Raw genomic sequence first — 16,013 nt, forward strand, 5'->3', positions numbered from 1 at the left:
TTCAATAAACAAGTGATTTCATATTTTAGATTTTTATTGATTTTATTAATTATTATTGGACATGGAGAGGTTTAGCTTTCAGTTCCTGTCCTTGATGTCCAGACTCACTTGCCATTTTTTTCTCTCTTTTTTCTTTTTTTTTTACTGGAATGGTTAATAGTCGTCTGATCCAGTGCGGCAGGGGAACAGTCTGTTCCGATTGTGTGACATTTGCGACAAAGGATAGGACGACAATTCCAATCACGATGTTTCGCTGGTTCAGTTGTCCATAGAACATAGCCACAGAAGGTGATGGTGTAGTACGTTACAAAGGTGCTTTGCATGACGAATTCCGTAAAGAGAAATCCGTGAGTTCTCGGAGCAACCAGCGAGCGGGCAGGAACTCCAAACGATTGGACAAGGGTAATAGCCCTACGCACATGATAGATACAGGTGATCAGCTGAAGTCCTGCAGGAAGATCATAGACAGAGTTCTGGATGGAATCTAGCCACATTCCATCTGGGGAGAACATGTCAGCGTGGTGCAGAATGTCCATCACCGGTCTGAACCGGTCCACATCAGTTTCCCAAACGAATTCGTCCTTTTTTGGAGGAAACCTGAACCATTTACGGGGTAAATTATGGCACCGTTTACCTAAAGGACAGGTGGGCTGCTCCAGGCACCACAGGCAGTGCTTTTGAAGAACAAGGAAAAAACAAGCATCGCAGGTATCTCTAAAGTTGACAAATTTGAAGCGATACCCCTCAGCACATGCTTGATGTACAAACACGTGCGTTGATGCAGGCGCATACCTTGCAGAAGTCACCTTTGTTCACCAGCTGCCATGTTCCTGCACACAGAATAAAATACACACAACAACAACATGATTTATATACGATATAATCAAAGGATCAGAATTGAAGTGTAGAAAGAGTTTAGTGCATTTAGTTATAAGAAAACGTTTGTTACAGTCATTTTTTCTCATTGACTAGGGCCATAATCCTCCATCCAAATCCACATAGATGTTTTGATCCATATCTGTGGAGATGTTTTCTGTAGAAGACTCTTTACCTGTAATTTTATACACTGGGAGCTGTACGTATTGTCTAAACAATGACAAGGAATTCCACAACAGATAAAACATGCCACGGCTGCAAGGATTATTAAAATTGTAGTCCCAGTCTGACCCTATTCTACTCTATTTATTAGTATATTATGTTCATTTTACTTGGAGTAAACAGGTTACATGAGTTTGATTAAAATATGGGCTAAATAGGTTAAATTAAGCTACTTCATTGTATCTAATAGATTCTATACTAATTATTAAATACATATGATGGATTTATATAAAAAGCTAAACTATAAAAGCTAATCTTAGCTAGCTAATGTCACTAAATAATTACTTTTTACTTTTCATGTCTTCTACTAAATTGTCAGGAATCCCCCTGCCACGCCCCCTTTGGTGCTTGGGAACGCCTGCTCCTTCTCTCATGTGCCCCGCCCACAAGGAGCTCCTCGCATCGGGCTTCATTGAGAACACCTGAGGCATATTCACTCACTCATCACACCGCCGATATAAACCCCACATTCCCCCACACTCCGGCTCCTTTATTGCATGTTCCTGTGTGTTCATATTGCCTTATGTGCGCGCGCATGCGTTTCCCGCTACGTGCAGTTCGACCCGGACTCTCGCGCTCTCGCTCCGCGTGGACTCTTTCCAGGCGCACCGTGGATATTACTTTCCTTTTCCCGGATTCCTCAATCGGATTATTCCTCAGACTCTGGACTATTGTGGGCCACTGGAATAATCCTTTCACAGCAAGTATTTGTGTTTTGTCTTCGCCCTTTTGTTTAAATAAAACTTTATTTGCTGTTACTTTGGCTTCCGCCTCCGTTTCCCGCATGACATAAATAATGTACAATATTCTACCATAATTATTTAACCCAGCCATTATGGATGCACAAGCCAGTGCACTCTTAGTGCCGGTCCCAAGCCCGGGTAAATGGGGAGGGTTGCGTTAGGAAGGGCATCCAGCGTAAAACATGTGCCAAATCAAATATGCGGATCACAAATGAAAATTTCATACCGGATCGGTCGAGGCCCGGGTTAACAACGACCGCCACAGGTATCGTTAGCCGACAGGGTACCGGTGGAAATTGGGCTACTGTTGGCCGAAGGAGGAGGAGGAGGAGGAGAGGAGGAAGACGTCTACAGAGACGGCAGGGAAAGGAGCAGTGTAGGAGAGTGGAGGTTCGGGTTGGTACTTTAAATGTTGGTACTATGACGGTTAAAGGGAGAGATGTAGCTGATATGATGGAGAGGAGAAAGGTAGATATGCTGTGTGTTCAGGAGACCAAGTGGAAAGGGAGTAAGAGCAGGAACATTGGAGGTGGATTTAAACTGTTTTATCATGGTGTGGATGGAAAGAGAAATGGTGTAGGGGTGATTCTGAAGGAAGAGTACAGTAAGAGTGTAGTGGAGGTGAAGAGAGTTTCTGATACGGTGATGATTGTGAAGATGGAAGTTGAAGGGATGATGATAAATGTCATCAGTGCTTATGCTCCACAAGTTGGCTGTGAGATGGAGGAGAAGGAAAAATTCTGGAGTGAATTAGATGAAGTGGTAGATGGTGTACCTAGGAAAGAACGATTGGTGATTGGGGCAGACTTTAATGGGCATGTAGGTGAAGGGAACAGAGGTGATGATCGGATGGTGGTCTGTAGGATGGTTTTGGAGGTGAAGAAGAAGAGGAGGAGAGTGAGGACTGAACGAAGAATAAGATGGTGGAAACTGAAGGAGGAAGAGTGTAGTGTAAGGTTCAGGGAAGAGGTCAGACAGGGGCTCGGTGGTGTTGAAGAGGTGTTGGATGATTGGGCAACTACTGCAGGAGTGATGAGGGAGGCAGCTAGAAAAGTACTTGGTGTGACATCTGGAAATAGAAAGCAAGACAAGGAGACGTGGTGGTGGAATGAGGAAGTGCAGGAGAGCATAAGGAGAAAGAGGTTGGCAAAACAGAAGTGGGATAGACAGAGTGATGAGAAAAGTAGGCAGGATTACAAGGAGATGCGGCAGCAGGTAAAGAGGGATGTGGCGAAAGCCAAGGAAAAGGCATATGAGGAGCTGTATAAGAGATTGGACATTAAGGAAAGAGAAAAGGATTTATACCGATTGGCCAGGCAGAGGGACCGAGCTGGGAAGGATGTACTTCAAGTTAGAGCAGTAAAGGATGTAGAGGAAATGTGTTGACTAGTGAGGAGAGTGTGTTGAGAAGGTGGAGGGAGTATTTTGAGCAGCTGATGAATGAGGAAAATCAGAGAGAGAGAAGGTTGGACGATGTGGAGATGGTGAAGCAGGATGTAGATAGGATTAGTAAGGAGGAAGTGAGAGCAGCGATTAAGAGGATGAAGAGTGGAAAGTCGGTTGGACCAGATGACATACCGGTAGAAGCGTGGAGATGTTTAGGAGAGATGGCAGTGGAGTTTTTGACCAGGTTGTTTAACAGGATTTTGGAAGGTGAGAAGATGCCTGAGGAATAGAGAAGAAGTGTGCTGGTACCGATCTTTAAGCATAAAGGAGATGTGCAGTCTTGCAGTAACTACAGGGGAATTAAGTTGATCAGTCACACCATGAAGTTATGGGAAAGAGTAGTGGAAGCCAGGCTGAGAGAAGAGGTGACCATCTGTGAGCAACAGTATGGTTTCATGCCGAGGAAGAGCACCACAGATGCCTTATTTTCTTTGAGGATGTTGATGGAGAAGTATAGAGAAGGACAGAAGGAATTGCATTGTGTATTTGTGGATTTAGAGAAAGCGTCGACAGAGTGCCAAGAGAGGAGTTATGGTATTGTATGAGGAAGTCAGGTGTGTCAGAGAAGTATGTGAGGGTGGTGCAGGACATGTATGAGGACAGTGTGATGGCGGTGAAGTGTGCAGTTGGTACGACAGACTGGTTCAGGGTGAAGGTTGGACTGCATCAAGGATCGCCCTGAGCCCTTTCCTGTTTGTAGTGGTGATGGACAGGTTGACGGACGAGGTCAGACAGGAGTCTCCCTGGACTATGATGTTTGCGGATGATATTGTGATTTGTGGTGAGAGTAGGGAGCAGGTTGAGAAGAGCCTGGAGAGGTGGACATATGCGTTGGAGAGAAGGGAATGAGAGTCAGTAGGAGTAAGACAGAGTACATGTGTGTGAATGAGAGGGAGGGCAGTGGAGTGATGCGGTTGCAGGGAGAAGAGGTGGAAAAGGTGGAGGAGTTCAGGTACCTGGGGTCAACAGTGCAAAGTAATGGAGAGTGTGTTAGAGAAGTAAAGAAAAGAGTGCAGGCAGGGTGGAGTGGGTGGAGAAGAGTGACAGGAGTGATTTGTGGTAGAGGGGTATCTGCAAGAATGAAAGGGAAAGTTTATAGGAGTGTCTAGGTGTGAGACTGAGAGTTGAGGATGTGAGCTGTGTGAAGCTGGAGATCAATAGTCTGTTAAGGGGTGGGAAGAGGGGAAAAGAAGGGGAAGAAGGGAATAGAGGAAAAAGAAAGAGGAAATGGATAGACGATGGACATTTGTTATGGTTTTTGGCAGATCAATGTATATAAATCCCCCAATAGTGCACAAAAATACTGATGATGTGAATGAAAATACATCACTTGTCACTCATGTTAATTAATATCTATATGATTTGACTAATTTTTCCTATAAAGGGGCATAAAATGGATGTATATTTATTTTCTTAATGTACTTATTTAACCTTTACCATTTTTAACAAAAGTTTATTATATAGCACATGTTTTGTATTTGTTAATTTACATTCTACATAATAATAATAATAATGATAATAATAATAATGATGATAATGGGTTCAGCAGGTTCACAGAATAATTCATGAGTCACTGTTTTATGAATGATAAAACATTTTATTTTTAATTACTGAAAATGCTACAAAAATATCAAATGATAAATTATAATAGATGCAAACACACAAAATACAAATATTACAAAACTATGTATATATTAATAAAGGTTATTTAACAATAGATATAATCAAATACAATGATTAAAACAACAACCTAATCATAAATAACTATAGATTATAATAGTAGTAAATCCACACAAATAAACAGTAAAATGAGTCGCTCAAAACACCAGCAAGAAATAATTAAAGGAGCAGAACTGGAAGAAACAGCAGGACTGGATGCAGATGAAGGACCGGATACGGATGAATATGTTTAATCCACAATCATCTCTGTACACTAGTGAGAGTCTGAAGGCAGAAGTGAAGTGAAATGAAGATCTATAAATATAACACACTTTAACACACTTGAGCAAAAACCAAAGTCTTTTACAATGATCTCAGTGCTTCCACTATTTGATCACTGGATGAGAAATGGGAATAGATAAAGCAGATATTGTTCTATATGATTAGGGATGTAAACTGTAGCAGCGGTGCGCGAGTGGAGGCGGAGCCGGACGGCACGAGCGGTAAGAAACACCTGCAGCTGATGAGACTAATCAGAGCTCTGTTTCAGTCTGGTGACGCCAATAAAAAGGAGAGACACGAGAACAAAAAGGGGAAATAAGCGCAGACTCGGGTGAACTCTGGTGGACGCAAAGAAAAGTTGTGCCGGTGTGTGAGGAAACTCTGGCGGGCGCTAAAGTGAGAAAGCGTGAGGGAGGGACCACCGGCGAACATCAAGAGGGAAAGGCGTCCCGAACCACGAGTGTGTGGGTGAACCCTGGTGTGAGCACTGGAAAGGAAAACGCCAGGGTGAAAACGAAAGAAAATAAAGAAGCTCTGCTTGGTGAACTTTTGCCTGTCTGTCTTTCTTCCAGTGCATTTTGTTACATAAACATCACTTTATTGAGATTTTGTAAATAAATATTGCAACAATTATTTCTGCATCCCACAGCAGAGGACATTTAAAGCACATGAGTGTGGTCACAAATATAGTTGTGCAGGTCCACAGTGACGTGACATGAAAGAGATGATCACCTGAAAGTCTGAAATGAACACTTTAGGAGGGTGGAATCCACAAAGATGTTTCTGTGGTCCACCGAAAAGTTTCGACTGGTCGTGGACCTGCACTGGACATTTCTCACTCTGTACAAATAAAGACCTTTAGGTTATGGTACCTGTGTTTAATCATGTTCTCATACACATTTTTTGTCTGCACATACCTTATAAAACACAGGTGTGTTTCCAGCTTCAGAGCCAAACCCCAGTGCCGCAGACGAGACGTCCACTCATCGTCCTCTACCGCCGCAGACGAGACGTCCACTCATCGTCCTCTACCGCCGCAGACGAGACGTACACTCATCGTCCTCTACCGCTGCAGACGAGACGTACACTCATCGTCCTCTACCGCCGCAGACGAGACGTCCACTCATCGTCCTCTACCGCTGCAGACGAGACATCCACTTGTCGTCCTCTAAAGCCTTGTGTGACAAACACAAACAAACAAACAAACAAACACAGTAGCGTAATGCATGTACAACAGTTTCTTTAAAGATCTATGAATCTGCTGCTGTTGTTTGTAATATTGTACATCATAATAGACGACAGCATGAAAGTGATGCAACATACTGCACTGATGAGCTCAGGAAAAAACACATTAATGTAAATGTAATGCACGTATGAGAATTTAGTTTTTAAGATACATGAATCTGTTGTTGTTTATGTCGTTAACGTAACATATAATAAGAGATAGTAGCTTGAAAAGTGATGCAATGTACCACTACCATGCAAAAAATACATTAATACACAATATCATACACAAAAAAGTTCTTTCTAATGATCTGTTCTTTATGTTAATGCAGTTGATTGTAAAAGACAGTAACACATGAAGTGCTGCAGTATATTAGTACATCATGATCACCAAAGATCAGAACAACAACCAGAACAACACCATAATAGACAATAAAATACCGGAAAATATGCACAAGTCTATTGTGGTTCATGTGGGTGGTCATGTAGTAAATTTTACCTGAGTTTTCTCAAAGTCTAATTCCAGAAAATATACGTGCCGTGGACTACAGTTGAACTCCTGGAGAATAAAAGATGGACAAACTCGTGCCCAGTGTTGTGCTGGTTACTAAGAAATAGTGACTAGTTACAGTTACTAGTTAATTCATTCAAAAGTAATGCGTTACAGTATTACTTCTGAAGACAGAAGTCTGTCCTGAAGGTGTATCAGAACTTCACTGAACTGTACACTCACCTGATACACACACACACAGCTGCATTAACACATTTAAATCGCTATCTCTAATCACACTTAATTCCTCCAGGATTAATTACAGGTTGGTGACCTCTAACCTCTCGTGTGGTGCTGATGTTCCTCCTCAGAAGTCCGTCTGCTGTCTGAAGTCTCAGCTCCACCCTCTTCAGGTCATCAGACTTCATCAGGGCTGTCAATTAAACACAACCTATGTTTATCTACACTTATGATACCAGGACGAGAAAACCCTCTGAAGATGTTCTTCTTAATGACTGAAATCCGTATCAGAGCTCTTTTATAGAAATATATATATGACTGTATAATGCTGCTGCCATTAGGACATTATTTCACATCACATGAATCTGCTGCTGTTGTTTGTAATATTGTACATCATAATAGACGACAGCATGAAAGTGATGCAACATACTGCACTGATGAGCTCAGGAAAAAACACATTAATGTAAATGTAATGCACGTATGAGAATTTAGTTTTTAAGATACATGAATCTGTTGTTGTTTATGTCGTTAACGTAACATATAATAAGAGATAGTAGCTTGAAAAGTGATGCAATGTACAACTACCATGCAAAAATACATGAATACACAATATCATACACAAAAAGTTCTTTCTAATGATCTGTTCTTTATGTTAATGCAGTTGATTGTAAAAGACAGTAACACATGAAGTGCTGCAGTATATTAGTACATCATGATCACCAAAGATCAGAACAACAACCAGAACAACACCATAATAGACAATAAAATACAGGAAAATATGCACAAGTCTATTGTGGTTCATGTGGGTGGTCATGTAGTAAATTCTACCTGAGTTTTCTCAAAGTCTAATTCCAGAAAATATACGTGCCGTGGACTACAGTTGAACTCCTGGAGAATAAAAGATGGACAAACTCGTGCCCAGTGTTGTGCTGGTTACTAAGAAATAGTGACTAGTTACAGTTACTAGTTAATTCATTCAAAAGTAATGCGTTACAGTATTACTTCTGAAGACAGAAGTCTGTCCTGAAGGTGTATCAGCACTTCACTGAACTGTACACTCACCTGATACACACACACACACACACACACACACACACACACACACACACACACACACACACACACACACAGCTGCATTAACACATTTAAATCGCTATCTCTAATCACACTTAATTCCTCCAGGATGAATTACAGGTTGGTGACCTCTAACCTCTCGTGTGGTGCTGATGTTCCTCCTCAGAAGTCCGTCTGCTGTCTGAAGTCTCAGCTCCACCCTCTTCAGGTCATCAGACTTCATCAGGGCTGTCAATTAAACACAACCTATGTTTATCTACACTTATGATACCAGGACGAGAAAAAACCCCTCTGAAGATGTTCTTCTTAATGACTGAAATCCGTATCAGAGCTCTTTTATAGAAATATATATATGACTGTATAATGCTGCTGCCATTAGGACATTATTTCACATCACATGAATCTGCTGCACTTGTGAGTGGATTTGATTTGGACTTTTCTGATAAGCGTCTCTAATAGATCAGTGTAATTATTATAATATTAACGCTTAGTGGCGTCTCACCGTCCAGACAGTCTCTGTCTCTCTGAGAGACGCAGAGACACTACAATTATCTCATACATACAACTGAGCATATCATTTAAACTCACACCTAGAGGTCGACTGATACAGGATGACCAATATATGTTGCTGATTTCTTTTGTCTGATATGTTTGTCCAAATAAAATCTCTACAAATTTAAACCTATTTTGTAATGACACTGAATTGAAATAAAAAAATAAAAAAAAAATCTGTGACATGAACTGACTCATATTTCTTTTCCACTTATTACACTATTTATAACTTTTAGAATAAACTTTAAAAACTGGACCAATATAAAGTTTGTTCACAAACTTTTACTAAACTGAGTTTATTTATATGATCATCACCATTCATTACATCACATTACCTCTGTCTTTGTCCCGCTTTTCTTCTACTACACTTTTTCTTCTTTTTATTTAATTTGTATTGTTTTCCAGCACAGTAATGTGATGAATGTAAATACTGTTGTTTGCATCATTATGCTATAAAACACATATTATACCATTAAGTTCGGAGCATGCGCAGAAAGAACCGGAGACATGACTGCACAGCGTTTTTTACTCGTTTACTCTGCACACTGCAAACACACCCACATGCAGCACGAGAGTGCCCTCTAATGGCTATCAGATATTATTACATTAATGCAATGTTACCAATGTCACTATGACCATTATTAATTTAGGGGCTTCAGGAAAGTCTGCAAAGAAACAAAACTATACCTACCTTTTCCAGTTTGTCTGAATCATTGCACAAAACACATTAAAAAATCCGAAAACACAACGACAAGTCAGACAAACTGGAAAAAATAGGTATCGTTTGTGAATGTAAACTTATCAATGGTTGGACAAGACACCTGTCATTCACCTGTGTATCTTGACTGACAGGTGTCTTGTCCAATGATCGGTAAGTTTACATTCACAAACTATACCTACATTTTCCAGTTTGTCTGACTTGTGTTTTCGGATTTGTTAATTTGTTTTCGGATTTGTTATTTTGTTTTCGGATTTGTTAATCTGTTTTGCACTTCTCGGCCACCGTAGGTGACCCCTGTTCTACAGCTTACCAGTGAGTGTCCACTACTGCCACCTAGCAGATGATTTACACATACACTCTCCAATACACTCCTCATGATAGGTAGATTCACACCTGTATTGTATTGTTTTGTATTGTATTGTATTGTATTGTATGGTATTGTATTCTTAAATAAAAATTTAAACAATAAGAAGAGGGGGAAAAAGAAAATTATGCATGAGGTTGTTCATCATTCATGGTGAGATGTTCAGCTCTGCATAGATCACTTTCTAAATGTGTGAGAGATCAGTGGAAAGATTTTGGGCCCTGGATAAAAAAATGTAAGGAAACAACACGCTGGGAACCGAACCTCAGACCCCACTGTAATGTAGAACACAGACACACTGTATGACATTAAATCAGTTCACATTTATTAACAACATCCCGACTTCCCAAGCCATGGCATAATGACACCAGACTCTTTCTCCAAATAATTATAGAGGATCCTCACATACACAAAGCTTCTGTGTCTAAACTGCAATTTCTTGGGGCATCTGATATCAGAACAATGTAAAACTTAAAAGAAAATAAAAAGGCAGGCAAAATATCCCTGTGCCCAAGACCAAGGAACAGCTCATGTATTTCCTAGGAATGTGGTTGCAGGAATTTTCAAGACTGGAAACTTCCCATATGAATTATCAGGAATATTTAGGTATTAACAGGAATTAATGGAAATAAAGTTGGAATTTACAAAATTGCAAGTTATCCTATAACAGGGAACTTAAATGTAGTTAAAAAATAACTTGCTTGATAATCAACCAGATTGAATGCAGTTTCAGTTGAATTTCTACCTGCACATTCATCAATCACATGCACACAGCACACTTACTGCAGGGCTCCTGAGACCGTACCCCTACATGCACTGTGTTTTCTTCATGTAAACAATGAGTCACGCCTCAAAAAAGGTTACAAACCACTGCCTTATGGGTAATAAAAGACCAATAATCAGGATCTCAGGTCTACATTTCTTACTATTGAAGTAAACAGGACCAATACAGAACAGTTCATCAGACAGGAAGTCACTTATAGTTACTCAAGTACAGTAACAAAGTACATTTACTCAAACACTTTACATCACACACACACACACACACACACACACACACACACACACACACACACACACACACACACACACACACACACACACACGTGCTCAGCTCTGCTCGTGTCTTTCTCCTTTTTCTCCTCATCACCAGTCACTAAAACAGAGCACACTGATTAGTCCCATCAGCCACAGATCTGCTTCTCACCGCTCGTTTCCCCCCGGCTCCACCCTCCATTCACCAACCGCCGTGCACGCACCCGCTGCTCCATCCAGCAGTAGTGTTCAGGTGTTGTGAGGTGAATCCAGTGTTAACCCTGTCAGAATAACTGCTGAAAGATCATCCACTTTCTTGTGCCAATCCATGTGATTAATTATAAAGTACAGATGTTTAAGTGAATCAGGTTCTGCCCACATTAACTGTCAGCTATATTGCTTTCAGAGCTCAAAATGAACAAAGCACTAAAGCTGCAAGAAAATACCTCAACTTCAGTTTCTGTCAAATTCCTTTTCTTTAAGGACATCAAACATCACTGACTTTACTAAAGTGGATTTCAAGAAAAAAAATGCCATCATTGAATGCTCTCTGTGATGAAGAGACATTAGACATGATTGAAATTCAAAATCTTTATTTATTTAATAGTGTTTATTGTGTCTCGCTGTAGTAAAAGTGTTCAGACTCTCTGTTTCTCTTGTCGTCTTCTTTTTTTTCTATTTCTCCTTTTCTTTTGAATGTTTTCTTGTCTCAGCTGAGCAACAATTTCCTCCCATCGCTCTCGGACTCTCATATAATGATCTGTTTTATTCTCTGAAGTCTTCTTTTCTTCCTCACAGAGATTCTGGGTATCCTGGAGCCCCCTGTTGGTCTGAAGCTGTAAGTTGTTCCTCTCCTCTATGTCAAGTTTAGTTTTCTCTTTCGTCCTCTTGTTTTTCTTTAAAGTCCAACGTGGGCTCAAACTGAGCAACACGTTCCTCCAGTCGCTCTTTCTCTCTGATCAAATGATCTCTCTCCTGCTCTGCACTATTTTTACTTTCTCACAGTGATTCTGAGTATCCTGGAGCTCCATGGTGGTCTGTTCCAAAGTGACCTCAAGCTGAGCAACATGTTCCTCCACTTTCTTTTGTTCTCTCGTCCAGCTCTCTCTCTCACAGTCTACAGTTTTCTCCAGTTCCTCATGCATTTTCAGGAAGACTGGAGCTCCATGGTGGTCTGTTCCAAAGTGACCTCAAGCTGAGCAACATGTTCCTCCACTTTCTTTTGTTCTCTTGTCCAGCTCTCTCTCACAGTCCACAGTTTTCTCCAGTTCCTCATGCATTTTCAGGAAGACTGGAGCTCCATGGTGGTCTGATCCAAAGTGACCTCAAGCTGAGCAACATGTTCCTCCACTTTCTTTTGTTCTCTCGTCCAGCTCTCTCTCACAGTCTACAGTTTTCTCCAGTTCCTCATTGATTTTCAAGGAAGACTGGAGCTCCATGGTGGTCTGATCCAAAATAAACTCAAGCTGAGCAACACGTTCCTCCAGTTGTTTTTGTTCTCTCGCCCAGCTCTGGCTTCTCTCAGTTATGTCCTGTTCCTGCTGCTTTCGCTCAGAAGCCAAAGTAGCCTCCAGCTTTTGCACCGTCTGTAGCAGAATGGCTTTCTCTTCTTTCTCTTCTGTTATCTTCTCTATCATTAGAAGAGAAAATGCATCCAAGTCTTTCTCTACTTTCTCCATGTGTTCCAGCTTCTCCTTCATTTCAGCAATCTGCTTAGTTTTCTTCGTTCTTCTGGTTTGAAAAAACTCTCTCAACCTTCTGAAGAGCTCCATGTTTATGCCTCTTTACTCACAAGCAAAACCTCGGAAATGAGAGAAACAGAGACGCGTTCCCAATTATAGACGTTGCCTTACTGTGACGTCACAGGAGATGCCCGCCCTCCGTCTGTGACGTAACCCGGTCTCTCTTAACCTGACACTATGCGCATGCGCACATTACAGAGGTAAAGAGCGGATAAAATATCATGTCTTCACAGCTTTTCTGTTGTTCCTGAGAGAAGAGCGATATTACAGTCATAAATAAGATAAAAACGGCTGTAAACTGTGTATAAAGCGAGTGAATCCGAGTTGAGAACCGGAAGTTGACCGGAGTGACTCTATGAATGTTGCAGAATCATAAATGACCAGTAGGTGGCAGTGTGATGTGTATTAGAGCTCACTGTCACAGCAGGTCATTAGAAGTAGTGGAGCTCTAATGACGTCATTAATAGCGAGGACAAGACACACAGCAGTTTGGGATTCTTTTATTGACTTTATTGATTAATTGATTTGGAGTATGATTGTGTTTCTGATCAAAGTAAGTTCATGTGTATGGAGTAAAAACAACCTGTACATTTCTCACTTCCAGACAGTATTATGAGATGTTCATCTGCTGGAAGTTCATGTTTAATGCTGCATGTTTTATAGGATTTATGAGCTGGAATAAATGTCCAAAAACCTCAATTCAACACTGAGTGATTTTTGTAGTTTGGTAGACTAAAATTAAATACAATAAAAAAAGTTATTAACTGAAACTAATCTGAAATAAAACTTCAAAATATAAAGAATCAAAATAAAAACTCAGTACATTTAAAATTATAACAATATATAACAATAATAATAATATTATTAGTTAAATGCAGTGCAGTATTACAGCTTAAATATTTTAATTTTAATTAACTTTAAATACACATTTATAAATATTAAGGCTTTTACTGTGTAATAGATTAAAACTAAACCGACACTAACATTAAATACCAACAAAAGTCATAATTTACTGCAATGAAATTGAAAACATCAAAATACAACAAAAATAAATAAAAATGACTATCAATATGTTTAAAACTAAAATAAATCTGGTTCAGTTAAATACAGTGCAGTATTACAGCCTTATTTCATGTTCATTTTATAAAAGCAGTTTGTGATTATAATTATATATATATATATATATATATATATATATATATATATATATATATATATATATATATATATATATATATATATATATATATATATATATATATATATATATATACAGTAGCACTGGGGTGCTTAAGTACCTAAAGGTCTACATTTAAACATATTTTTATTTTAAATGATTAATTTTATTATTATTATATGCAGATTTACATTTACTCTTTCTGTGCGGTCCGGTACCAATTGACCCACGGACCGGTGCAGTCTGTGGCCCCGGGGTTGGGGACCACTGATAAAAGGAGCACAATACAATATTATTATATGAAAGATTAATTACTATAAAGAAAATAGAAACATACACAAACAAACACGTTATTAACTACTTGCATGATCCATGTGGAACAAAGTTCAAAATTCTTGTGCATATAATAATAATAAATATTGTGAATGTAAACAAACATTTAGCAGTAGTTTGAAAAAAAATGTGTGTGTGTGTGTGTGTGTGTGTGTGTGTGTGTGTGTGTGTGTGTGTGTGTGTGTGTGTGTGTGTATCAGGTCAGTCTCTGAGCATAAGCACTGAATCACTTGGAATTTACTCGGTCAATAATAAAAACTCTTTGCTATAGTTGTGAGGTGACTGATACACAAAGCCATGGAGCAGTTGGACACTGGGGAGACAATCAGATGAATGAAAGTAGAAAATGTGATAAAACCCTAAAGTTTATTGTGAGATTTGAGTCGTGATCGTTCAGATGCACAGTGTAGCAGCAATGACACAAACTTCACTTCACAACAAGAGCAAAAATACATGAATGAAAAATGAATGAACTTAAAATTCATCAAATGAAAAAAATCCAATGTTATTTAAACTTCTCTTTAAATAACAAAATAAAAATCTTATATTCTGTTATTCAATTCTCTCATACTGACCACTGGATGTTCTACACGGCACCTCATGGTAAAGACTCTCTGATGACAGGAGACTCCACCATGATGCCGAGGCGATAAGAAGATCAGTAACATCCTGACACTGAGTTACAGTACAGTGGTCAGGGTCATACAGAGGTTTTCCAAGACGTGTTCCACTCAGAACAGACCTCACAAGGGTCCATCAAAGAAGTCGAGTCCTCGTGCTGTGCGTCAGGTGCAGAAGCTGCTTCAGAAAACAGACACACGAGTGCTGCAGCATCGCTTTAATCACTTCTTATTTCAAGAAATCTTACCAAGTGTAATTATTTTACTGCACTGGCAAATCATTTGACTTGTTTCTAGTCTGTAGAGTTTCTTCTTAAATCATGCTTTTATTTCTTTATTTTGACGGATATTTTTTGCAGTGGACGCGTCATAATGTGTGCTGTGTGTTTTTATCCCTGACCACCGAGCACCATAGAGTGAATAAAATGTATTAATATTCTTCATTCATACAATTCGTACAAGATGATTCATACAAATCAATACAATTCATTTTAGAATTGTATTAATAGTGTAAAGAGTAAAGTTTGAAGTCATCGAGGATGTAACACGACTTTAAAAAAGAGCTGGAATAAATAGAGTGAGAACAGCAGCCGCTGCACAGACTCCAGATCACACACTCTCATACAGTATTAGAAAAGCACTTGTATTCCTCTCAACCGAGAACAGAAAGCTGAGGGTACATTGGGAACAAGTTTCCCAAAACTGTATAGTTGCACTCTGGAAAACATATTGCCTGAATCATTATTTCTGCTCATTTATGCTGTGCAGATGATTGTGTGGATCCATAGGGTAGTGGTCGTCACATCTGCTTTACACACAGAAGGTCCTTCCAGTGGAACCATGCAGGTTGCAAACATGAGTGAGGTTTATATATTACTCACAAATTGTTACTCAATCCTGGAAATAAATAAACAGTTTTGCATGTTTCTGCATTGTGGTTGAAACAGAAATGGAGGAAAAGCATTCCAACAGCAGAATGAGAGACTCAAGGGCATGGCTCCACTGGGGGTCAAACCCAGGACCTTCTGCGTGTAAAGCAGACGTGATGACCGCTACACTATGGAACCTGCTGCTGAGAAGGTTGATGTCCAATGTGCATAAATAGAAACATATCTCTCAAAATCTAACTGGAAAAATATAAATTAAACTTAGAAAATTCACTGACTCAAATGTCACAATCATCTCCACTGTTTTGGGCATGAGCTTTATGAGA

At 39.6% G+C, this 16,013-nt stretch overlaps 1 protein-coding gene and 1 non-coding gene across 3 annotated transcripts in view; both read right to left on the reverse strand.

Annotated features, from left to right (window-relative positions):
* Positions 1-16,013, reverse strand: part of LOC124384638 (eukaryotic translation initiation factor 4 gamma 3-like) — a 1,295,064-nt gene that overhangs the window by 693,411 nt on the left and 585,640 nt on the right. The window lies entirely within an intron of this gene.
* On the reverse strand, positions 15,795-15,867 carry trnav-uac. The gene has a single exon. It is a non-coding gene; the product is annotated as a tRNA-Val (tRNA).

The sequence above is a fragment of the Silurus meridionalis genome, chromosome 4 (assembly GCF_014805685.1).
Source record: "Silurus meridionalis isolate SWU-2019-XX chromosome 4, ASM1480568v1, whole genome shotgun sequence".
NCBI classification, from domain to species: domain Eukaryota; kingdom Metazoa; phylum Chordata; class Actinopteri; order Siluriformes; family Siluridae; genus Silurus; species Silurus meridionalis.